The sequence below is a fragment of the Bos javanicus genome, chromosome 29 (genome assembly GCF_032452875.1).
Source record: "Bos javanicus breed banteng chromosome 29, ARS-OSU_banteng_1.0, whole genome shotgun sequence".
Classification (NCBI taxonomy): Eukaryota; Metazoa; Chordata; class Mammalia; order Artiodactyla; family Bovidae; genus Bos; species Bos javanicus.
In genome coordinates this window covers 17,096,563-17,120,673 of record NC_083896.1, presented here as the reverse complement: position 1 = coordinate 17,120,673, position 24,111 = coordinate 17,096,563, and the positions used below count along the sequence as shown (strand labels likewise).

Below are 24,111 nucleotides of genomic sequence, written 5' to 3'. Positions count from 1 at the left end.
GCTGTGAATGTGTCCTGTAGATGTAAGTGAACATCTAAACATCAGTTGACTTAATAAAGGAGATTATCCTCAGTGCTATGGGTACACCTCATCCAATCAGTTGAAAGGCCCTGTGAGCAAACACTGAGGTTTCTCAGAGAAAGAAGTGCTGTGTCAAGGCTGAAGCATCAACTCCTGCCTGCACTTCCAGCCTACCCTGCCGATTTCAGGCTGGTCAGCCCCACAACTGTGGGCCAATTCCATTCCTTAAAGTCTATCTCTCCTGCACTCCCTCTCTCCACATATATATGTATAAGTCCCTTTATATACATATTCTATTTGTTCTTCATCTCTGGAGAACCCTGGTACACCATCGGAACAAAGTGATCCAAATGAACGCCACCCGAAAGGGCCAAAAGGGTGTCATGTGCCTCCAGATGTTATGTGCTCAGAAGGACACGCCATTCAGGTCAGCCATTCAGTCAGTTGAGTCGCCCAGTCATGTCCGACTCTTTGCGACCCCATGGCCTGCAGCACGCCAGGCTTCCCTGTCCATCACCAACTCCCGGAGCCTGCTCAAACTCATGTCCAGCAAGTCGGTGAGGCCATCCAACCATCTCATCCTCTCATCACTCAGGTATTAATACATTTGTAATTGGAAAATGGCAAACTCTGAATCAAACAGTAAAACAGATCTGCCCTCGTTCCTCAGATGCTCCCCGGCCAGCGATGGCACTGGCCACTGGCCCTGGTAACCATGGTGCACCAGAAACGGGCCCACATCTGATAACAGTGTCCAGATGAGGATCTCCTGTCTGGCTGTCCTCCCCTTCTCTCTGGCTCCCTTCCCTTCCTCCTGCCCTAACACATACAGACTCAGACACACTCATAGTCATTTCCTCTCTGCTGCCAGCAGGCCCAGGAAAACTCCGTCGCCTCAGTTTTACGATGCTGGGGTAGCAGGGAGGCAGGGGCACATGTGTGGATTTCTGTTGGAGCCAGCTATCTGTCTAAGGAGGGATGTCAACATTTACAGCAGAGAGCAGGGCCGTGTGACAGTTTGGGAGAGCAAGGTGCCAGCTACCTGGTGGAGCTGCAGGTGGCTTATTATGGAAGCAGAAGATTGCCAGTTATTATTTATTTCACTTTTTAGTTTTAAAACGTGAGTAATATTGCTTGCCAATAAATTTGGCTGAGCACAGGTATTTATGAAGCCCTCTCAGAAGGCTTGGTGTGACAGGGCCTAATTGTTACGAGGGCAGTCCTGTGAAGTGAGCTTCCTCCAGCCTGCCCGTGAACCAGCCTCATTGTTATGGGTATCTGAGGCAGTGATCTCCTCGGTGAGGGGGTGAGCCCAGGAGGCCTTCTAGCCAGGAAGCAAGAGGTGCAAAACACTCAGGGAACCAGAGGCTGGTTCTGCCATGCAGTGGAGGGAGGGAGGGCGCTTTGGAGCCAGGCAGGAGGCTGAGGTTCCAAGCCTGGAGCAGGGACTTCCCTGGTGGTTGGGTGGCTAAGACTCAGCACTTCCAATGCAGGCGGCCGGGGTTCTGACCCTGGTCAGGGAATTAGATCGCACACGCTGCAACTAGAGATTTTGCATGCCACAACTAAAGATTCCACACGCTGCAACTAAGATCTGGTATAGCCAAATAAATAAAAATTAAAAAAACCCCAGCCCAGCTGTGGAAGGTGGACAAGCTGGGCAAGCCCTCTAAGCCTCTGTTTCCCCACAAGTAAAATGGGCATGAAGGGTTTCAAAAGGCCACTGAGAGGCTCTAATAAGTTCACGTCTGGAAAGAGCTGGCCAGTGCCTTCCAAATATAGCACTCAGACACCTGGAGTACAATGTTCCTAAGAAGGACTGTGGAACAAAGCCTGGTTTTGAACCCCAGCTCTGCCACTTCTAGCTGGGTGACTCTGGCCGATTACTGAGCCTCTCTGTGCCTCAGTTTGCTCAGCTGCAAAGTGGGGGCACCTACAGCACTGTAGCAAGGACCACTGAATGAGAGAATCTATAGCTGGCACTCTGTCGGTAGCTGATACAGCTGCTCTTATTATTGTTTTCATTTCTTCACTTACTTTCTGCCTATCTCCTTCCACAGTCTGGCCCAAAAGACATTTCCTGCTGGTGAATTTCTTCTTATCCTTTGAGGCTTAGTTTAAATATCACCTCTCCCATAAAGTCTTTCCTGATCCTTTTCATAGAAATAATAACATCCCCCTGTTTGCGGCTGAGACACTTTGTACATCTCCATCATGACTGCTCTCAGAGCCCGTGCCTACCCTCTTTATAGGTAGACCCTCTTAGCTGCATCGCCTTCAGGGTGGGACCAGGTTTTATCACTGCTGCAAACCTGACATGCAGCGGCCCGACCCTTATCAAGTTATCCCTTCATATATAAGAAGGACTGGTTCTAGGATCCCATAGATACCAAAATCCATGGGTGCTCATGTCCTTTGGTCCCTGATTCGATCCCTGGGTGGGAAATATCCCCTGGAGAAGGAAATGGCAACCTATTCCAGTATTCTTGCCTGAAAAAAAATCCCACGGACAGAGAAACATGGCTGGCTACAGTCCAAAGGCTGGCAAAGAGGTGGACTTCACTGAGCGACTGAGCACACAGCAAAGCACACAGTCAGCCCTCCTACGTGCAGACACAGAACCAGGGCTACAGGCAGCAGGGCTGTCTGCGTTGGTCGGGCAGCCCCCTCCCTAACCACGCTGGAGCAGAGGAGACCCCTGGCTGCATTTCCCTGTTAAGTCACTCACTCACAGTGGGCATCTGGGGTGGGGAGTTCCAGCCTGGGGCCTAGAGACTACGGCCCAGCACTCAGGAGCTGCTGGGACAATGTGTGCTGCGGAGAGAAAGAAGGGAGAGGTCACGCGGATCTTCTCGTGGGCTTCCATCTCTGCCTGTCAGTGGCTTGAGCAGGGCCAGGTCATGGTGCTGGCCGGGGAGAGGAAAGGACTGTCTGTGGGAGGCTCCTGGATCCACACGTTGAAGTGGACACCACAGACCTAGCAAGGTACGTGTGTGTGTGTGTGTGTGTGTGTGTGTGCTCAGTTGCTCGGCCCTGTCCAACTCTTTGTGACCCCATGGACTGTGACCCCGGAGAAGGCGATGGCACCCCACTCCAGTACTCTTGCCTGGAAAATCCCATGGATGGAGGAGCCTGATGGGCTGCAGTCCATGGGGTCGAGAAGAGTCAGACACGGCTGAGAGACTTCACTTTCACTTTTCACTTTCATGCATTGGAGAAGGAAATGGCAACCCACTCCAGTTTTCTTGCCTGGAGAATCCCAGGGATGGCAGAGCCTGGTGGGCTGCCATCTATGGGATCACACAGAGTTGGACACGACTGAAGCGACTTAGCAGCAGCAGCAGCAGCAGGATTGTGACCCTCTAGGCTCCTCTGTCCATGGGATTCTCCAGGCAAGAATACTGGAGTGGGTTGTTATTCCCTTTCCCAGGGGATCTTCCCGATCCAGGGATTGAAACCACATCTCCTGTGTCTCCTGCATTGGCGGGCAGATTCTTTACCACTGAGCCACCTGGGAAGCCCAGGTAGCAAGGTACATGGCGATGTACGTGTCAGGTAAGTTTAAAAGTTCAGGGCAAGAAAGAGCTTGTCCTCTCCACAGGCTCCCCCTCTGGGATGATGGGTGGCATGGGTCTACTTTGGAAGGGTGACACTGGACTCCAGGGCAGGCTATCTGAGACAGGCCTTGTGCCAGTCAAGCGCGTGGCCCAGCCTTCCCAGGTGATTCAGCTGCAGCTGTTTTCCTGGGCCTGTGCGGTGAAGGGCCTTCCTTCCTCTTCAGGGCTGACTCATCTAGCGCATGGCTGTCAGCTCTGTCTAACCGGGAGCATTCTGGGCACCTCCTCAGTGTGCTGGGATGCATACTGGGCACAGGGGTCACAGAGACGGGTTAGACTGCAGGCCATCCAGGGGAGCCCACTCTCCAGTGGGGAAACTGCCATGGAAACCCAGATACGATAAGGTGCCATGCAAGCAACAGATGGCTCAGATGGTAAAGAATCTACCTGCAGTGCATGAGACTGGGGTTCGATCCCTTGGTCAGGAAGATCCTCTGGAGAAGGAAACGGCAACCCACTCCAGTGTTCTTATCTGGAGAATCCCCATGGACAGAGGAGCCTGGCAGGCTACTGTCCATGGGGTCACAAAGAGTCGGACACAACTGAGAAACTAACACACACATCCTGGGGAGTCTCCCCGCCCACTCTAGTGGGGAAAATGCCATGGAAACCCAGATACCATACGGTGCCATGCAAGCAGCAGCCCCTCTCTGCTGTCCTTCTCCAGGGATCCCACCACGATGCTCCTCTAGGAAGCCTTCCAGCCACCCCCTCCCACATCCCCACGCTCCACTCCCAGGTCACATTCTTTCAAGTGTCCTCAGAGCACCAGCCAGCCCTCCCTGATCCAGTGTAAGGTAAAGAGTAGATCTCGCTGCCGACGAGAACCAACTTGTCCTAGGAAAAAAGATGCTGCAATGGGCATTCTTACACCTCACTGGTTTCAGCGACCTTCAGGCCCCTATTCAAAGCAAGCCACCTTTTTAGACGGGAGCAAAGGCCGATTGCCAAAGTAAGTGAGACACACTTAACGACTGTACAGAAGCAATGAGGAAAACCTACTCCTTGTTTTATGATTGCTATGAGTGAGAAAGCTGCCAGCCCTGGAGGTCAGAGTTGGCTGGGGGTCAGGGAGGTAGCTGGACTTCACTCAGGAAAGGGAGGAGGAGGAAAAGGGAGTACGCTGTCTGGGAGAAGAGCCAAGAGCCAGGGAGGAAGAGCGTTGGGAAGAAAATTCATGTCCTCACATCCTGAGTCTCTGAACTTCATGGGATTCTGGCCTGAGTTACTCCCCACTGCCTACTGGACTGCTGGCAGTGGCTGTGTGTGTGTGTGTGTGTGTGTGTGTGTGTGCTGGTGGTGGCTCTGTGTGTGAGTCTGTATGTGACTGCTGGTGGTGGCTCTGTATGTGAGTGTGTGTGTGTGTGCACACGCTGGTGGTGGCTCTGTGTGTGTGTGTGTGTGTGTGTGTGAGTGTGAGTGTGTGTGTGTGAAAGAGAGAGAGGGAGACAGAGCAGAGCGGGGGAAGGTGGGGGGCTTCAGATTTCATGAAATCCATTTTAATGACCCTCTGCAATCCACAACACTCTGTAATTACAAGGCTCTTATGCTCAAGTACAGAAAAACTCACCAAGAAAGAGACATTAAGCTTGCAAGCGGAAACATGAAAATTCATGAAACGCACAATTAAGGATCCAATGACAATGTTAACTCTCCCCTTTGCCAGCCCAGGCACTGGGGATTACCGACAAAACGGGCAAATCTAAACCCCCAGGCATCTCCTGACCCCTGGGAACCTGGACCCCACCTGCTCTCTCCCTGGATTCCCATTTGCTATTGTCATGGGCTGTCGGGTGCGGGTGGTGTGTGGCAGCGGGTGGGCCCAGCTTTAGGAATCTGAGCCCTAGGGGAGGGGGATGGGCAAGTCTAGCTCTAGAGGGCAAGACCAAAGACTTGTGTCTGAGAAATGACCCCAATGCTTGTCGTAGCATGCATAATCCCTGAAAGACAGGGCTAGGTTCTGATGCCCTTTCCAACTGGTCAAGGGAATTCCAAAAGTCTGGGGGCTGTAGTCACCTCCCATCAGAGTGACTCCAGCTCCCGAACTGTCCTTCCACTCTCACCTCTGTGACGTGAAGTGAAGTGAGAGTCGCTCAGCTGTGTCCGACTCTTTGGGACGGCATGGACTATGTCCATGGACTTCTCCAGGCCAGAATCCCTTCCTTAATCCAGGGCCTCCTTGGTTCTCTCTTCCAGGACCCTTAAATGCCTCCATCTCAGTCCTTGGTGCCAACAACTCTGTACCCCCAGTCTGCTCTGTAAGCTGGCTTCCAGGCCTGTCTCCCCTAAGCACGCATTTAAGAAGTCCCTCTCCTCTTCCTCCATGGTCACGTGAACAAAGCAGGACAAGACGCTGTAGCTGAACTATGATTCTAATTACATTACACAGAAAACAAAAACAAACCTCAAAAGGAAGGAAATTAACCAAACAGTCACTGGTTACTTTTAGGTTTGGTACCTTCAGGGAAGGAGGGTGCAGGAGGAAGAGATTAACAGGGCTTTATACCTGTGCAAATTTTTACCAAAAACCAAAACTTAAATGTCACCTCTGTTCAAAATCCTTCTGTCATTCCTTATTTTCTACATGACAAAATAGAAACTCTGAGATTGGTATGCACAACCTTCTAAGATCTGGTCCTCATTGTAGGGCCAGCCACATGGATGTGTGTGTGACCCGTGTAGTCACACAAAGACCAGCACTAAGGAAAGACCCTTGTGTGTGTGTGAACCCGAGTTTCTTGCATTGCAGGCTGATTCTTTAGCTCTGAGCCACCAGGCAAGCCAAAGAAAATGTTAGTTGTTCAGTCGTGTTCGATTCTTTGTGACCCATGGACTTTAGCCCACCAGGCTCCTCTGTCCATGGAATTCTCCAGGCAAGAATACTGGAGTGGGTTGCCCTTCCCTTCTCCAGGGGATCTTCCTGACCCTAGGATCAAACCTGTGTCTCCTGCATCACAGGTGGATTTTTTACTACTTGAGCCACCAAGGCAGACAAGGAAAGGTCCGTGCCTGGTTAAATGCTCTGCTATGGCTATCTCGAAATTCTTAATTTTAAAACAAGGGATCCACATTTTAATTTTGCACTTTCTCCCACAAATTATGTAACAGTACCTGTTCATCAGAGTATGTTCATCAAGAGAAATCACAGTCTAATTATTCAGGGCAGAACAATGCAGACAGTCTTTGGGCTGTTGTGTCAAATAAGGGCCTCCAGGCTATGACTAGGGTGGTTATGAGGATGGGACATATTCAGCTTGGGCAAGTAAGGAGCCAAGGGACACTTAGCTACTGTTTACCAAGCACCTTAAGCTGTCTCTGGGCTCTAGGTACAGAGTCATGAACAAATTAGGCCAAGTCCCCACTCTATCAAGCTTCAGTGCCAGTCAGGGTAGACAGACAATAAACAAATAATCAATTACCTTTGTAGGATAGAGCTGTGAAGAAAACTGAATCAGGATGAGGGAGACAGAAAGGGGCTGGAGGAGCGGGGCATACTCCCATCTGATTCAGGACTTGAGAGTAAGTGAAGATACACCTGGATGGTAGAAACTTGGGGGATGTTAACACGCACATAGAGAAAATCACAATACACCATGGGGTTTGCCGTGAAGAGACACGGTGGGAGCCTCAGTGGGGAGCAAGCTGCTCAGCCTGGAGAGGGCCGAGGAAGGGGCTGGGAGTTACTCAACTTTGAATCATCCCCATCTCTGTTGCCTGGCTTTCACACCAGCAGAGATCGCATCCTACTGACTGTATGTTCATAGCTTTCCTTTCATTCCCACTGCCGTGGACTAGCTCAGGTCTTCATTTCCCCTGAATCACTGCAGTAAACTTGGTCTTTCACCTCATGCTACACCCTCACATCTCATGCTACCTGGGCAATTGCCTCTACTCGTGGGCCTGCAGCCTGAGTCTTCGTCTCTAGCCCTGACCTCTTTCTTGAACTCCAGATCTCAATATCCAACTGCCTTTGTTCCTGAGGATTTCTAGTGTCTGAAAGAAGGCGAGGCTTTCCAACTTTCCACCTGGTCTCAGAGGCTGTTTCTACTTGGGCCTTCCAAGTGCTTGCTCAGGACACCAGAATCCTGTGAGCAGGGTAAGGAAACTAGGCGCAGAAGCAGAATCTGGGGAGTTTTCTGCTCTCTGGGGTCAGGATATTGGCCTGACTTTTCCAGAAACTTAAATTCATCAGTGTCTCAGTTTAGTTAATGAGATCTGAAGATCCTTGGAAAGTATACACAAGACTGAAGTATAAGGCAGAAAGTCAGTAGACTGATTGATACTGAGAAATGAACCCATCCGCATTAGTCTGATCAAAGCTTTCTATGTAGGAAGCCAAATTATCTTCTGAAGGTCATTGGATGAACATGGTAGATTACAAGTGACATCCCTCACTTGTTCTGTGATGCTCTGGGACAAGGAAACATGAGACACGGGTTTGATCCCTGGGTTGGGAAGATCCCTGGGGGGAGGAAATGGCAACCCATTCCAGTATTCTTGCCTGAAGAATCCCATGGACAGAGGGTCCTGGAGGGTTATGGTCCATGGGGTTGTAAAGAGTTGGCCATGACTGAAGCAACTTAGCACGCATGAATGCACATAGATGAAGAAACTGAGACTCAGAGAAGCTAAGTAGCTTGCCTGAGTTTGTACAGGCAGTATGCGGTAGAGCTGGGATTCAAATTCAACACCAGAGCCTGCTGTTCAACCACTGACAAAAACCGAATACGTGCTATGGTTGTAGAGGAAAGAGTGACAAGCCTTTGTCTAAGTCAAATTGACGCTTAACATAATACCTGCGACAGTGCTCTGCAATACAGTAGTTTAGCCACCCAGATGGGAAGGATTATTCTAGTTACCACTCTCCCCAAATGAATCTTTATAATCAGGGTTTTATGTTAAACGCACAGTATAAGAGTTGCCTTTCTAAGGACTCCTCCTGTAAAACAAGTAAATGATTTTGTTCTGAAAATGAATAATCAACTCTGATTTACCTACTACATACTAAATCTGCTGGAGTAAAAATGATATTATCTGGGGCCAGGTAGACCTTGGGTTCCAATTGTAGAGCAGCATTAGCTGTATTGCCTTGAACACCTAAGTCCCCTGGCTTCAGTTTTCCTCATCTGTAAAACAGTGATAATAGTATATGCCTCAAAGGACTTTTTAGGGGAAGATGGAGGAAATCAGCATAAAATGCTTAGCATGGATTCGGGTATGATAAATACAATTTTAATTTTTTTTTTTTTGGCGATCCAATTTACTATCCAGTTCAGCTACTCAATTTACCTCTATCATTCTCATCATCATGATGTTTATGTATACTCAATATATATTTGAGCATCCAATTTAGTTATTTACTTTGCTATGATGATGATGTTGAAAATGCAGCTACTCAGCTTGCTGTCTAATTCAGCTCACGCATTTGTCATAAAACTTTACCCTTAATGTTGACTTTGGCAGTAACCACATGCCTGGTGTCCCGCCCACACGATGCCCACACTTCTCTCCTTCATCAGCTCTCCCTCACTCTCTTCATCTCACACCAGATGTGCTGCATGGGAATCAGCATCCCTTTGTCCCTGAGGGGCTCACAGCTCTCCTGCTTGGGCTAAGGGGCCAGGTGGCTAGTTTCGAGGCTGATTTACACTCCACGTGATGTCAGAAAGCCCCGATCTCTGGAAGAGGCCGTTCTTTAGGAGTGCTGAGCAAGACTGTGTCTTGCCTAATAGTAGGACAGGTAGGGCTGTCGGGAGCTCGGCTTTGAGCAAAGGGCCAACACACGTTGGGGCCAAACACATCCTCGGCTCAGTCAAGGCTCTGCTTCCTCTCTGGAGGAGATGTCCAACCAGATTTTGCACTGCCTTAACTGACATCACAGTCCATCAACAAGAGTAACTTTATGCATATTCTCCTTGGAGAGCGGCAGCCAACTTCTTCAGCCATCTGTAGGTTAAAAGCTGCTCAGAAGGGTACAGTGAGGCAAGCTTAGCTCTGCTGTGTCTCAGTTTTGTGATCTTAGGTAAGTCATTTACCCTTTCTAAGCCTCAGTTTCTTCATCTGTAAAGTGGGAAGACCCACTTCTCAAGGGTAAATAAGGGTCAAAAACTCATAATTAGCTATCAACAAACATCAGTTCCCTCTTCCCCTTCCCTTCAGACATATCTTTGTAGGGAAACAAAGATGAAAAAGCTCTCAGGGAAGAAAATGTTTATGAGAGGAATAGGTAAATGATGAAGAGAAAAGAAACCTTTTTTCATGTGTGTGCTGTGTGTTAGGTTTTTTAACAGATGCTATAGCATGCCATTCTCAGAATGACTCTGGAGGGAAGATATTAACTATATTCTTTTTAAATTGAGGTGAAATATGTATAACCTAAAATTCACCATTCTTACCACTAGCAAGTGTATATATAGTTCAGTGGCATTAAATACATTAATTCATCTCGTTGTGCAGTCATCACCAAGATCCCACTATAGAACTCATTCCATCTCATGCAAACCTGAAACCCTTGTACCCATGAACCTCCTTTACCCCTCAAGCCAACCCCTGGCAACTACCATTTTACTGTCTCTATAATCTGGTGAGGTGCCTTACAGTGGAATCCTGTAGTATTTATCCTTTTGGGACTGATTATTTCACTTAGCCTAATACTGTCAAGGCTCATCCATGTTGTATATGTGTCAGGATGGCATTCCTGTTTAAAGGCTGCCTAATATTCCCTTGTATGTCTATGCCGCATTTTGTTTATTCATTTATCCACTGATGGACACTGCAGACACTTGGGTTGCTTCCATCTCTCGGCTATTGTAAAAAATGCAGCTATGAACACGGGTGTGCAACTACCACTTCAAGTCCCTGCCCTCAATTCTTTTATTATGGCAGAAAGTGAAGGGGAACTCAAAAGCCTCTTGATGAAAGTGAGAGTGAAAAAGTTGGCTTAAAGCTCAACATTCAGAAAACGAAGATCACGGCATCCGGTCCCATCACTTCATGGGAAATAGATGGGGAAACAGTGGAAACAGAGTCAGACTTTATTTTTCTGGGCTCCAAAATCACTACAGATGGTGACTGCAGCCATGAAATTAAAAGACGCTTACTCCTTAGAAGGAAAGTTATGACCAACCTAGATAGCATATTCAAAAGCAGAGACATTACTTTGCCAACAAAGGTTCATCTAGTCCAGGCTATGGTTTTTCCTGTGGTCATGTATGGATGTGAGAGTTGGACTGTGAAGAAGGCTGAGCGCCGAAGAATTGATGTTTTTGAACTGTGGTGTTGGAGAAGACTCTTGAGAGTCCCTTGGAGTGCAAAGAGATCCAACCAGTCCATTCTGAAGGAGATCAGCCCTGGGATTTCTTTGGAAGGACTGATGCTAAAGCTGAAACTCCAGTACTTTGGCCACCTCATGCAAAGAGTTGACTCATTGGAAAAGACTCTGATGCTGGGAGGGATTGGGGGCAGGAGGAGAGGGGGACGACAGAGGATGAGATGGCTGGATGGCATCACCGACTCAATGGACATGAGTCTGAATGAACTCCGGGAGTTGGTGATGGACAGGGAGGCCTGGCGTGCTGTGATTCATGGGGTCGCAAAGAGTCGGACACGACTGAGCTACTGAACTGAACTGAACTGATAGTGGCTGTACAATTTTGTCTAATCCCTTTTTAGAGATGATGCATCTGAGGTTAAGAGCTGAGCAACAGGCCTGAGGCCACAGCTTCGGAAGGGAGAGTCTGATGCCAGTTTGGGTCCAGGGTGGCCTCATTCTACAGAGTTACAGTTCCTGAGGCCAGGGCTCAGCTAGAAGTATCAGAATCATCCAGTGTACTTGTTAAACATATAGATTCCTGGGTCTCCAGGCCTCAAGAAAAAGAACCTCTAAGGATAGGACCCAGGAGTCTGTATTTTCAAAATAACAAAAATCAAACAACAAAGAAACAAACTAACCCTCTGTGTTTCTGGTAGGCAGCCAGGTTTAGATCACCACTGTTTACTCTTGGGATGGTGGTTTAGTCACTAAGTTGTGTCTGACTCTTGAGACCTCATGGACTACAGCCTGCCAGGCTCCTCTGTCCTTGGGATTTTCCAGGTGAGAATACTGGAGTGGGTTGCCATTCCCCTCTCCAGGGGATCTTCCCAACCCAGCGATCAAACCCTCGTCTCTTGCATTGCAGGCAGATTCTTTACCGACTGAGTCACGAAGGAAGCCCACTATTGGGGTAAAAGTCATTATTGTTGTCCTTGTCATTATCCAGATGTCCTTTAACCCTGCCTACCCAGATCAGCTTATGATTTGTAAACATCTGGAAACAGTGGGGAATGTAAGGGTTACCAGGAAATCTCAACCCAGGGTTTGTTCTCCAGCAAATGCTGGCTTTCAAAGGGTGACACATTTAGTGCTCTAATCAACAAGGCATCAGCCAGGCGCCTGCCCGGGCCTTTCTTCGATTCCTGACTAACACTCATTAAGCAGCTCAGGCCAATGTGTTCCTAAGTGTGTGTGTAGAGGCAGGCTGTTGGCATTTTAATCTTATTAGTGAATTGAAGCCCTAAGAGGCTGCAGCCACAGCAGCCCCTTGTGCCGATGGGGTAAAATTCTTCACACCGTGAGACTGACTCCCCATCCCTCTGCCATCTCCCACCCATCCTCCCCAGCTCTGATCCTCGCTCTGACCCTCCCCTGGGCATGGAGCAAAAGACTCCAGGAAACCAGAGCCTGATGATTCCCAGGGCACTGGCTGCAGATAGCTGCGTGACCAGCTCAGGTAACCGGGCTGCCTGTATCCCAGAACAGATAGGGAGTTGTCTACCCTGGCCTGACTTGTGGAGTTGGCACCAGGCCATAGGCACTGCTCCCTGAATTCAACTGTCTGTGTCCCTCCCCCATCAACACTCCTGAGAGAAGCCAGAGAAGGCTGTGGGGCCTTGGGAAAGAGACATCTAGAGGCAGTCTTGCCAGCACAAAGCCCTCATTGTTGGAGGAGGAAGGCTTGGGAGAGGCAGAGGGGGTGCTTATCTTCTGTCAGGGCCAAAGAGCTGAAATGATTCCAGTGAAAAATGACCCTATAAACTACAAAAGAGGGGAATATGCAAACTATGACTATCTTCTTCCTCAGGACAGAAATAGCTTGGGCTTTCTCTGAAAATGTTCATAGACACATACCCACATGAACACAAATACACACTTATTATTCTGCTCAAAGTAAATCTAGAGGCAAATGAACAACAAAGTCACCCATCCATCCATCCATCCCTTCACTCACTTGTTCGTTCAAACATTAACTTTGTGCCATGAGTTATGCTGGAGGAGACCGCAATGATCCTAGATCAGAAGTTTCTAATTGAGGGCATATTATTCCTGCAACAATCTAGGAACCTGTATGTTGGCTCTCCGAGGACTGTCTGTAACGGAATTGATGTTTTGCACAATATATGTAGGGGTGTTATGAGGAATATACATTGTGTTCGAACGTTACTGAATCCAAAGCAGCTATCTGTCACTGTAGTTTTCTCTGCCAATGAAAGCTAAAAGTGTGACTACTAACCACTGGACATGGTCTAGACAAACGAAAGTGCAGAATCATAACGTACCGTTCCATGAGTGGAGGCAATCACAACCACCACCACAACAGCAAACTCAGCTAGGAACGACGTGCTGGCATCATTCTAAGTGCCTTACTTTTTAGTCCCCACAATAAACCCGTGAGATAGGCATTATCACTACACCATTTTGCGGGTGATAAAGCTGACCATGAGAGCCTTCATAACTCGCCCAAGTTCACACAGCAATAAGAGTGGATCTGGGAAAGTAGAGGAGGAAACTCAGTACTTTGAACACTTCTTGCCATGGTGGGCAAGGGCGTCTTGTCCAAACACACTCATTGTAAAGATGGGTGAGGAAGCTGAGACTTAGAGAAGTCACGTGACAAGTCCAAAGGGAGTCACGTGGTGAGTTCTTGAGGCAGCCCAGGGCAAGATCTCAGCTTTCTCTTCTTCCATTCTGTTTCACTGCTGTTTAAATAAGCCAGACTTTACCTTCAAGTTAAAGTAAAAATAACCTGGGCATGAGGACAAAGTAAAGGAGAGAGACACTAAAAGTTCATGGTAAGACACATGTTGTCTTCTTGTAGAATCTAGAGCAGTTTTATTTTCCTGGGTTGTTACTTTGTCCTGGACATCCCTGGGAGAAACTCCTGACACAGGGGAAGTAAGACCCAGGTGTGGTGAAGGTATCGGGGACTCAGAGATCCCAGCTCAAGTCACTTTATTTCAGGCACAAAGGACCATTTGGTGGAGCAGCCCAGCTCTCGCTTGGCTTTCACAGCATCCATTTCTCTCTGCCTAGCATCTTAGAGCCCACACAGCCAGGAAACCCTAGGAATGAAGGTCCTGTCCTTCTGAGCAAGCAGTGCCCAATTAAATCCCAACAATCTGTCTCTGGCCACATGGTGTGCCAGCCGGAGAGGCTGGCTTGGGAAGCCACTGTTTCCTGGATGATGGATCTTGGAGAGGCAGCAGGTGGCAGTGGAAAGAGTTTGGAGTCTGACCATACCAGATAGGAATTCTGGACCCACTAACCACCCTGGCTGTGTGATCACGGACAAGTTTCCTAACTGCTCTGGGCACCTGTTTCTGCATCTCTGAAATGAGGATAGCACCTTCCTTGTTTGTAAGTGAAAGTGTAAAAGTGTTAGTCACTCAGGCGTGCCTGACTATTTGCCATGCCATGGACTGTAGCCTGCCAGCCTCCTCTGTCCTGGGATTCTCTAGGCAAGAATACTAGAGTGGGTTGCCATTTCCTTCTCCAGGGGATCTTCCCAATCCAGGGATCGAATCTGGGTCTCCTGCACTGCATCTAGATTCTTTACCAACTGAGCCACCAGGGAAGCTCTGTTTATGAGTGAACATTCAAAACACTTGGTACATTTTTGCTCTGAGAAACGAGAATATACGAACAGACCAGCATTTTCAAAAACTTTCAGCACAGAATAACCACCTTACTTGCTCTAAAGAAAATCTAAAATAAGACTCATGTCTAAAGGAGATAAAGGGTCACTTCTGGGTTGATGAGGGGTTGGGGGCTCAGGGTCCTGCATGTTTTGCTTCCTTCCCTCCCACTGTGGCCTTGGGGTTCCTCTAGGGAATTTGACTTGGTCACTAGGCTCCCTTTAACTGTAATTAAGTGAAAGAAAGGAAAGAAGAAAAAATAGAAGGGCAGGAGAAAGGAAAAGCACAGTCTTATCTGTTGCTACCTGGGAGGAGATTTATATTTGTTAAGAAGATGAACTCAATCTCTGGTCTTATGGTTCAGCAGAGAAGCCAGACCAGAAACACGTAATTTAAAAATTGGAAGGTGATTGAAAAAGAATTGGAGTTGGGGAGTCTCACTGGGAACACAAAGCAGGGGGTCTGAAGTAGCTCAGCCATCGGGGAAGCTGGGACCTGGAAGACAGGGAAGACGCAGCTTGGACTAGCTGACGGGGGGCAGCGCAAGAGAGAAGGGATTGGACTGTGAGGTTCTGGAGATGGCACCACTAAGACTTGGTGACCGACTGGACAAGAGGCCATGAAAGGGAGCATGCTCTCAAGGATGACCCCCAGGTCTCCAGGCTGTATGTACAGCAGCTGCGATACTGAAACTAGCAGTGTAAAGCACAAGACTCCACCAGCATCTTTGTCCAAACTACCCAGGATCCAGCATGGACCCCAGGCCCACTGCTCATACAACTGCCCGTCCTTCCCCGGGGAGTCAAAGGCTGCAGGGACAGTGCCAGCACACCCCTTGGAAAGCGTTTAAGATCAGGAGAACTCGACAAGGCCAACAAAACAACTGTAGGCAGAGCTATTCTGGAAAGTACAGCAACTGCTTGCAGTAAATTAATAATAGATGAGCTGAACTCCATCTGAAATATTTACCCAGCCAGAATGGTTGCAGGCTAATAACCAGGAGTGGAACCCAAGCCTTCCCTCAAACAGCCCCGATGCTCATGGAAAGAGAACAAATGTGCAGGTTGCCTCCCTCAGAAGCATAAGGACGGCAAGCTCCTGGGAAATGCTGGGGAAGGGAGCTCGGACAAAGGCCTGGGAGGCAATGATAGAAAGCAGCCAACACAGGAGGACTGCTAGCGGTGATGGGGTGCTTACTGCACAGCCCTGTCTAAAGGCCACGCCTAGAGGAACCCCGTGAAGCTGAACGCTACTTTTAGGCCTGTTTTACAGATGAAGGTGATGAGACACAGAAAGGTTCTGTCAGGTTGCCTAAGGAACCAGCGAGGAGGTGATGGAGCTGGGATTTGAGGCAATCTGGCCCCAGAGTACATGGCCCTAAGCCCCTTTGCCTTCACTGCCTCCTGTTGCCTTTTCCAAAACAGTCAAGAGAGAGGTGCAAGTGTGAGGAAAGAGATGGTGCATCTAACTGCCAACGCCACATTTGCACAGCCCCAGGGCTGCGTGGATTTTCTGCCTCCAGTGTCTGTAGAGGAAGCTGAACTCTTTTCACCAGAGCCATTCATTCATTTCTTTCTTTTTGACTGTGCTGGGTCTTCACGGCTGACCACAGGCTCTCTCCAGTTGCAGCAGGGAGGGGGAGGACTACGCTCTAATTGCAGTACACAAGGCTGCTCATGGTGGAGGCTTCTCTTGTTGCGGAGCACAGGCTCTACGGCATGTGCGCTTCGGTAGTTGCAGTGTGCAGGCTTAGGTGCTCTGTGGCAAGTGGGATCTTGATGCAGTTTCCTGCACTGGCAGGCAGATTCCCAACCCCTGGGCACCAGGAAAGTCCCCTTGCATTTACTAATTATTTACCCAGCATCTGCTGGGGCCCAGAGCCCAGGCTGGGTTCAGATTGGGCCTTCTACAGTGTACCCCATATCTACCTCTTCCAGGGAGCTCTCTGTGTCTGCACCCAGGCAGAGCCCATTTCTCCTTCCTCAGAGCTCCCCACCAGCCTTCAGGCCATTTGCTAGAATAGACTTTCACCAAATCAGTTTGGAAATACAGAGGGATTTCAATAGACATGCAAAAAGGTGTTTTGGAGCAAGTAAGTTTGGGAACCATTAGGAGGGCATCCTCCCTGCAGGGCTTCTCAGCGCCTTTAGAGCAGCAGAGGCCATGAGAACCCCCAGGAGTGGGGTCAGTATCCAGTACTTTTCAGATTGTTCAACATGGAAACCTTTTTTTTTTTTTTTTTTCCAAACAACATTTTGCAGGGCTGATGTGTCATAAAACACTGTTTGGGATATTCTGCCCTAGAATAATAACACCACGTCAAATCTGTGTTTGGGTTTGACCCATCAAGCCACTGGCAGGAAGATGAGGCTGGGAATTCTGTCTTTCTCATCGCTCCAGCTTCTGACATCAGCCAGGCCTGGCTCAGAAGTGTGCTCAGAAAAGTTTTTTCTTTTTGCAAATGGCACAAGTGAATGCTGTAAAACAAAGTTCTGGCACTGCACCAATATTCATACCTGTGTCTGTCTACATCTCTGAGTCCGTCTCCAAGGCTACAGGCATGTCTTGTGTGTATGAATCTCAGGCAGTGCTTCCTTTTCTCCCCAGGCATGCCTGGTCAGGGCACAGAGGCCTTCAGCTGGCCCCTGCCCATGTCTTCTAGACCCTCATCTTCACTACACATTTCTTCAACCCTATGGAACTTTCCAGAATGCAAGATGGCTTCTCTCAAATGAAGTTCTCACCCACTGGCCAGCCCTGAGAAACCTTGCCTGGGCAGTTTCCCTTGCTTCGATCCTTAGCTCAAACCTCCTGGCTTCCCTGAAACCATCTCTGAGGCCCCCTCCGGCACCCCATCTCCAGGATCCAGCTAGACGCCGGTCCTGGGGAGGCCCGGGCTGCTGTACCCCACACTGTGCCCGTTTCCCTGTTTGGGCGGGGTTGGGTGCCAAGTGAGACGCAGCAGGTGTTTTGTGCTGAGCCTCATAGCCAACACAGTTGGAAAGCCCCTGATGTTACTTGACCGTCCTACTGCAGATGGTTCTAGGCCCTGTGCAAGGTTCACCCTGAGCCTTTTGAAACCCGCAGGATGCTCTCCTCCTCTGTGAAGCCCTGCCTGGCAAGGACAGGGCCACCCTGCTCCTCCGTGCCCTCAGGGGCCGGCCGCCCCCTGGCCCCTCGCAGGAGAGGTCTGCGGAATGGACTCACCATTTTGTAACAAGAGCACAAAGCCAGGACTGACTCAGCGCTTTGTTGAATCGTGCTCTCTCTATGTATTCTCTTCACAGTTTTCTAACTTCCACAGGCGTGAGCTAGCTTTGGCACGGCAGCTGTTTTACACAAATGAAGCGCCACTGAGTGCAGTGGTGTTTGCGGGGCTCTGAGGGGGTCAGTTCGGGCAGGAGAGGCAGGAAGGAGCGGGGAGGGCCTGTGGGGAGCTGGGGCCGGGCCCCTGCCCGTCTGTGGTGGGAAAACAGCCGCTCCCCTTGGACCGAAAGCACAGGGCTGCCCCCGGAGACTGCGGTGCCAGACGGAGCCCAACGCGCCATCCCAGCGGCTAGCAGTGGAACCGGGAGACGTGGCGTCGGGAGGAGTGCTGGAGTCAGTGTTCTTCCCAGCTCTCTCTCAATTCCCTCGTCTCTGGGCCTTAGACTCTTCGTCTTTAAAAGGAGAGGGTTCGACACCGTCAGTGGCTCTCTGGTTTTTGGTCTGACTCACTGGAAGGAGTATATTGGACATCTCAGCTCGGCCTGGATGCACGTGTAACCTAAGTTTCACTTAGCAGTGCTTGCCCTTACTACCTGCTGTGTTCTCTAGTCCTCTCTGTTCATTTATAATTTATTATAATTTATGGAGAAGGCAATGGCACCCCACTCCAGTACTCTTGCCTGGAAAATCCCATGGACGGAGGAGCCTGGTAGGCTACAGTCCATGGGGTCTCGAAGAGTCGGACACGACTGAGTGACTTCACTTTCACTTTTCACTTTCATGCATTGGAGAAGGAAATGGCAACCCACTCCAGTGTTCTTGCCTGGAGAATCTCAGGGACGGGGGAGCCTGGTGGGCTGCCGTCTGTGGGGTCGCACAGAGTCGGACACAACTGAAGTGACTTAACATAGCATAGCATAATTTACACATTCATTTTATAAACTGTTATTGAAGCACAATGTTATTGAAGCACTGATATTGAAGCACAGTGTGTATATATATATCATATATATGATATATACACACAGTGTATGTATCATAAAGAGCTGAATAAGCTCTCACAAATTGAAAACACCCATGTACTCAGGTCTCAGATCAAAAGACAGAGCATTATCAACACCTTGAAAGCCCCCCGTGTGCCCAGCCCATTTTCTAGCCCCTCCCCCAAGGATCCTGATTTCTAACAATATAGATTAGTTTTGTCTGTTTTTATACTTAAGATGAGGAGAAGGAAATGGCACCCTACTCCAGTCCTCTTGCCTGGAAAATCCCATACACAGAGGAGCCTGGTGGGCTACAGTCCATGGGGTCGCTAAGAGTTGGACAGGACTGAGTGACTTCACTTTCACTTTTCACTTTCATGCATTGGAGAAGGAAATGGCAACCCACTCCAGTATTCTTGACTGGAGAATCCCAGGGACGGGGGAGCCTGGTGGGCTGCCGTCTATGGGGTCGCAGAGTTGGACACGACTGAAGGAACTTAGCAGCAGCAACATACTTAAGATGAATGTTGTCACAAAGTTTCTTTGCACCTGGCTTTTTATTTCAGCGTTATACTTGTGAGGGCCATTGATATAGCAGGGGAGTGTATTCCATTGTGTGGCTGTCCCACCGTTTATCTATGCTGCTACTGATGGTCATGTTTATGGGTGGAGAGGTGTGTGCAGGTCCCACGTGTGTATCTAAGGACGGAACGGCTAGTTGTATACGCTCTGCGTTAGTTGATACTGCCAGGCTGTTTTCCAAAGTCATCATTCCAAACTACTCTCCAATCAGCCATATATGAGGGGTCTAGTTGCTTTGTGCACGCGTGCTCAGTCGCTCAGTCATGTCTGACTCTTTTCGACCCCATGGACTGCAGCCTGCCAGGCTCCTCTGTCCCTGGAATTTTCCAGGCAAGAATACTAGAGTGGATTGACATTTCCTCCTCCAGGGGCTCTTCTCGACTCAGGGATCGAATTTGTGTTTCCTGCCTTGCAGGCAAATTCTTTACTGCTTAGTTGTTTCACATCTTTGCCAATGTTAGATATTGTCTATCTTTTTCATTTTAGCCCTTCTCATGGGTGTATAGTGGCATTTCATTGCTGGTTTAATCTGTAATTTCCTGATAACTGATAATGCTTTCATATGCTTATTGCCTATTTGGATATCCTCCTTTGTAAAGTGTCTGTTTGAAGTATTTTTTGCTTATTTTTCTATTAGGTCGCTTGTCTTTCCCTTACTTATTTGTTGGAGTTTCCTCTTTTTTCTACTACACAGCTGACCCTTGGGTTTAGATGGCATTTAGATGGGTTTAGATGGCATAGGTCCACCTAGATACAGATTTTTTCCACAGCAAATGCTACAGTGCTATCTAGACAATGGTTGGTTGAATCTGCAGATGCAGAGCCTGGAATATTGACAAACCATGTAAATGGAGGGGCCACTCTAAATTATACCAGAATTTTCAACTGTGCAGAGAGAGGGTCAGTGCCCCAATCCCTGCACTGTTCCAAGGTCAAATGTATGTACTTTGGATATGAGACTTGTGTTGAATACACATAATGTAAATATCTTCACCCACTCTATGGATCACTGGACTACTTTGCTTCACTTTAATGCACGATGATCTTGAACCACCAAATTAAATTCATGACCCACTAATGGGTCACAACCCATAATTTGAAAAACACTGCAATACACGATAATGCAGTTTTCCTTGGATCTAGAAACCCTGAAAGGGACACCTTTGGCCAGTGGCTGCCACTGAGGTGTTAGCCTGGGGCAGGACCCAGTGTGAACAGCCGGCAGGTGTCTGGAGAACAAAGGCCATGCTATCAGCTATTATAATTTCCCAATTTAAACAGCAACCTTGTTCTACACCTTCAATGACAACACAGTTCTCAGTCCTCCTGAATTTAAGAGGCACCAGCCCCACAGCCCAGACTGAGGCAGGGGACTCAGAAGGGTGGTGTGGGAACACCTCTGGGATGAGCCTTTGCAGAGAGCAAAGAGTGTGCTCACCCACGTGGGCTTTCCATCCACCAAGGTGCCCAGACCCTCGGGGGAGGGTCTGGTGGAATCTAAGATGCCTTTGGAGGTTCCTTTCAGCCAACAGGTCAAGAGGACTTTCCCTAAACTCTGACAAATTCCGATAACCATGCGAGAAGGGCACACACACATTCCAGGTGCCTTCTTTGTGTGAAGGGTACCTTCTACGCAGTTCCCTCCCTCAGAGTAGCCCGGCATATACGCTCTTTAGGCTCCATGAAGACAGAGGCTGGGACACTCACGGAAAAACATGGCCAAGGTCACCCAGTTACAGAGCAAAGCTGACCAGCTCCACAGCCTGTTTTTATTCCTATGTCATACTCTTTCTGGGCTGCCAGTCACCATGGAGAGTGTTGACACACTCAAAGGGCCCAAAGGGGCTCTCACACGTGCACACAAACACACATGTGAGCACACACACACAGACATGTGCATGCATATACACACACGCTGTCCTGCTCAGGAATCTGTGGGCTGGACCCTACTGCTTCATTACATGTGGAGTTTTCCCCCTCTCCTGATGTCCAAAGTAGTGAACCATCTCATAATACATGAATAACAGAAACATAGATGCGGAGGGTGCTTTAAAAATACATGAGGATTCTCCAGCCCTCAGGTCTACTGGGGGTCCAAGGACCTTCCTTCTGCAGATACCAATCCTAACTCTCCATGACTAGGGCTGTGCCAGCTGCCAGAGGTGGGTAGAATTTTGCAGCTCCTCAGATCCTCTCTACAAGTTTCCCATTTAACTGTATATTCCACAGCAACCAATCTTTCCTTGTCTGATTCTGAGCAGAGTTTTAATTTCATGAACTTTCCAAAGTTGGCCTTGTGTTTGCAGGAGAGTTTACGGGGTGTGGCCACTCCTCCCCCATCCCTAACAAGCACGCCCACAGATTCACACTTCTCTCTTGTTAGCGTCTTTGCCACCTGCTGTCTTCTCCTCCAGCGGGAGGTAAGGCACACCATCACCACTTATGCGACTACTACGAGTTTACTGAACACTTCCTATGCACCAGGTACCAAGCGCTTTATGTGCATTATCCCAGCACACCTCACACGAATCCTTTGCTGTATGTGTTATTAACCTGCCTTCATAAATGATGAAACAGATGTTCAGGGAGAAGTGACAGCCTAGGACCCCAAGGTCAGCAAGTGACTGGACTGGGATTGTACCTACATCCCTGGACTATCTTATAAAATACTTGCTTATCACAGTATTTTTTACTGATCCCCAAGTCCTGGCCCGTTCCAGTGCCTGGGACAGAGAGAAGCCACAGCTTCTTTACTCTGAGTCAGCAAAACTATCCACATGGAAGGAGACAGCATCTTAGGACCATCTTGTCCTACCCTCCCGTTTTCTTCAAGCTCAGAGAGATGAAGGGACTTTCTCGAAAGCATCATTGCAGCAGAACTGGGACTGGAACCCAGGTGTGGTTCCTTGAGTTTATCTTCCTCTGATTCTCATGGATCTCATGGAATAAAAGACGCTGGTAGAGCACTGTCTGTATTCCAAGCCATCGGCCCCCAACTTTTTTGGCAACAAGGACCAATTTTGTGGATGACAAATTTCCACGGACTGGGGATGAGGGGGTGGTTTTAGGACGATTTGGGTCCATAACATTTATTGAGCACTTTATTTCTAATCTAATGCTGCCACTGATCTTACAGGAGGAACCAGTCCACAGCCCAGAGGTGAGGACCCCTGTTCTAGGCGACGCTTCTTTTCAAGGAGGCATTAACAGTGTTGGAAAGAAGGTGACGAGGGAAGAAACTGCTCTTAAAATCAAATTATAAGGCATTATTGGAGGGACAAAGAATACGAAAAGATCTCAGGGAAGGGTATGATTTTTGTCCTCATCCATTGTTAGGGCTGTCTGGTGAAAAACAGGCTTGGCAAGATGTGAGGGGCAGTGGATATAGTGGATGCCAAATCCAGGTTTTTATGAATAAAAATTCCGAATGGGGGAGATAACCACTTCCTCATTAGTCCCTGGAGCTTTCCAAGCATAGGCCAAATCTATCTATCTATATCCATCCATCCATCCATCTATCTCTCTATCTATCAAAGGTCCACACCTCTAAGACCCTTTCATCTCTAAAATTTCTCAAGCCTTTGAAATGTACTAAAATTGTACAGGGAAGCCACGCAGTAATTCTGTACTCCCTGCTCATTGTTTTTAGGTAAAAAAAAGAAAAAAAAAGAATCTCTTATAATATAAATGGATATAAAGTCTACCTATTAACACATATTTAAGGGGTAGAGTAAAAAAGCACCCATATCATTAACTTAAATCATGAATACTCTGAAGTGTAAAAAAAAAAAATCAACTCACTTTTCTTTAAATCTTCTTAAAAGGGTCTAAGAATAGTCCTTCAAATAATCCTTGAAGTATGCAATTTTAATTTGGACACATGGTAATTTCAGTCTACCTGTTGAAAGAGACAAGACAGAAATCAGTCACTTCTGACGAGGCTGCTGTTCTGACAAGCAGCAGCTGAGGTTCAGGCAGCCGGGGGGCGGGGCAGGGATGGGGTTCGGGTGGGCAGCAGCAGCAGCTTTGGCCCAGGCTGAAGACTGGGTTTGAACCCTCAGAGGAAAGGCGACTAAGACAGGGATTCCAGTGCCTGGCACATAGCAAACGCTCAATAAATATTTAATCAATGAGTGAAGAAAAGGATGGGTGAGTAAGTGAGCATGATTGATCATCAACCTGTGGACACAGGGAGTTACCCTATAGCCTCAGGTCTCGGACTCTTAGGGAGAAACCTAATTTCCAGGCACTGGGCATACTATGGAGAATGATACAGAGCAAGGCTCATGCTATAGTGGAGAGAGTGGGGGTTTCAGAAGCAGCCATGTGTGTGTTTGAATCCAGGCTCTACCACCTGTAACTGCGCAATCCTGGGCTATCTTATTTTTTGATGTTTACTGCGTGTGTGCATGTGTGCTAAGTCGTTTCAGTCACGTCTGAGTCTTTGCAACCCTATGGACTGTAGCCCGCCGGGCTCCTCTGTCCATGAGGATTCTCCAGGCAAGAATACTGGAGTGGGTTGCCATGGCGTCCTCCAGGGGATCTTCCAGACCCAGGGATCTAATCAGCATCTCTTACGTTGGCAGATGGGTTCTTTACCACTAGTGCCACCTGGGAAGTCCATTTATGTTTACTACTGTTCTTAAATTCGATACTTGGCCCATTTGTCAATTTTCAGTGCTTCTTCTTTCTGAATACAAGCATTTAAGTTCATACATTTCCTTTAAGTACTGTCTTAGCTATAATTCCAC

The 24,111-nt window shown here is 48.3% G+C and overlaps 1 protein-coding gene across 8 annotated transcripts in view; it reads right to left on the bottom strand.

Annotated features, from left to right (window-relative positions):
* The window catches only part of TENM4 (teneurin transmembrane protein 4), an 854,243-nt gene that overhangs the window by 489,861 nt on the left and 340,271 nt on the right, over window positions 1-24,111 (bottom strand). The window contains exon 4 of one of the 8 annotated variants that reach the window (XM_061407667.1): window positions 23,162-23,258. The exons of the other annotated variants lie outside the window; for them this stretch is intronic. The gene's annotated coding sequence lies outside the window, so the exon portion shown is untranslated. The remainder of the gene's footprint in view (window positions 1-23,161; window positions 23,259-24,111) is intronic. 8 annotated transcript variants of the gene reach the window in all.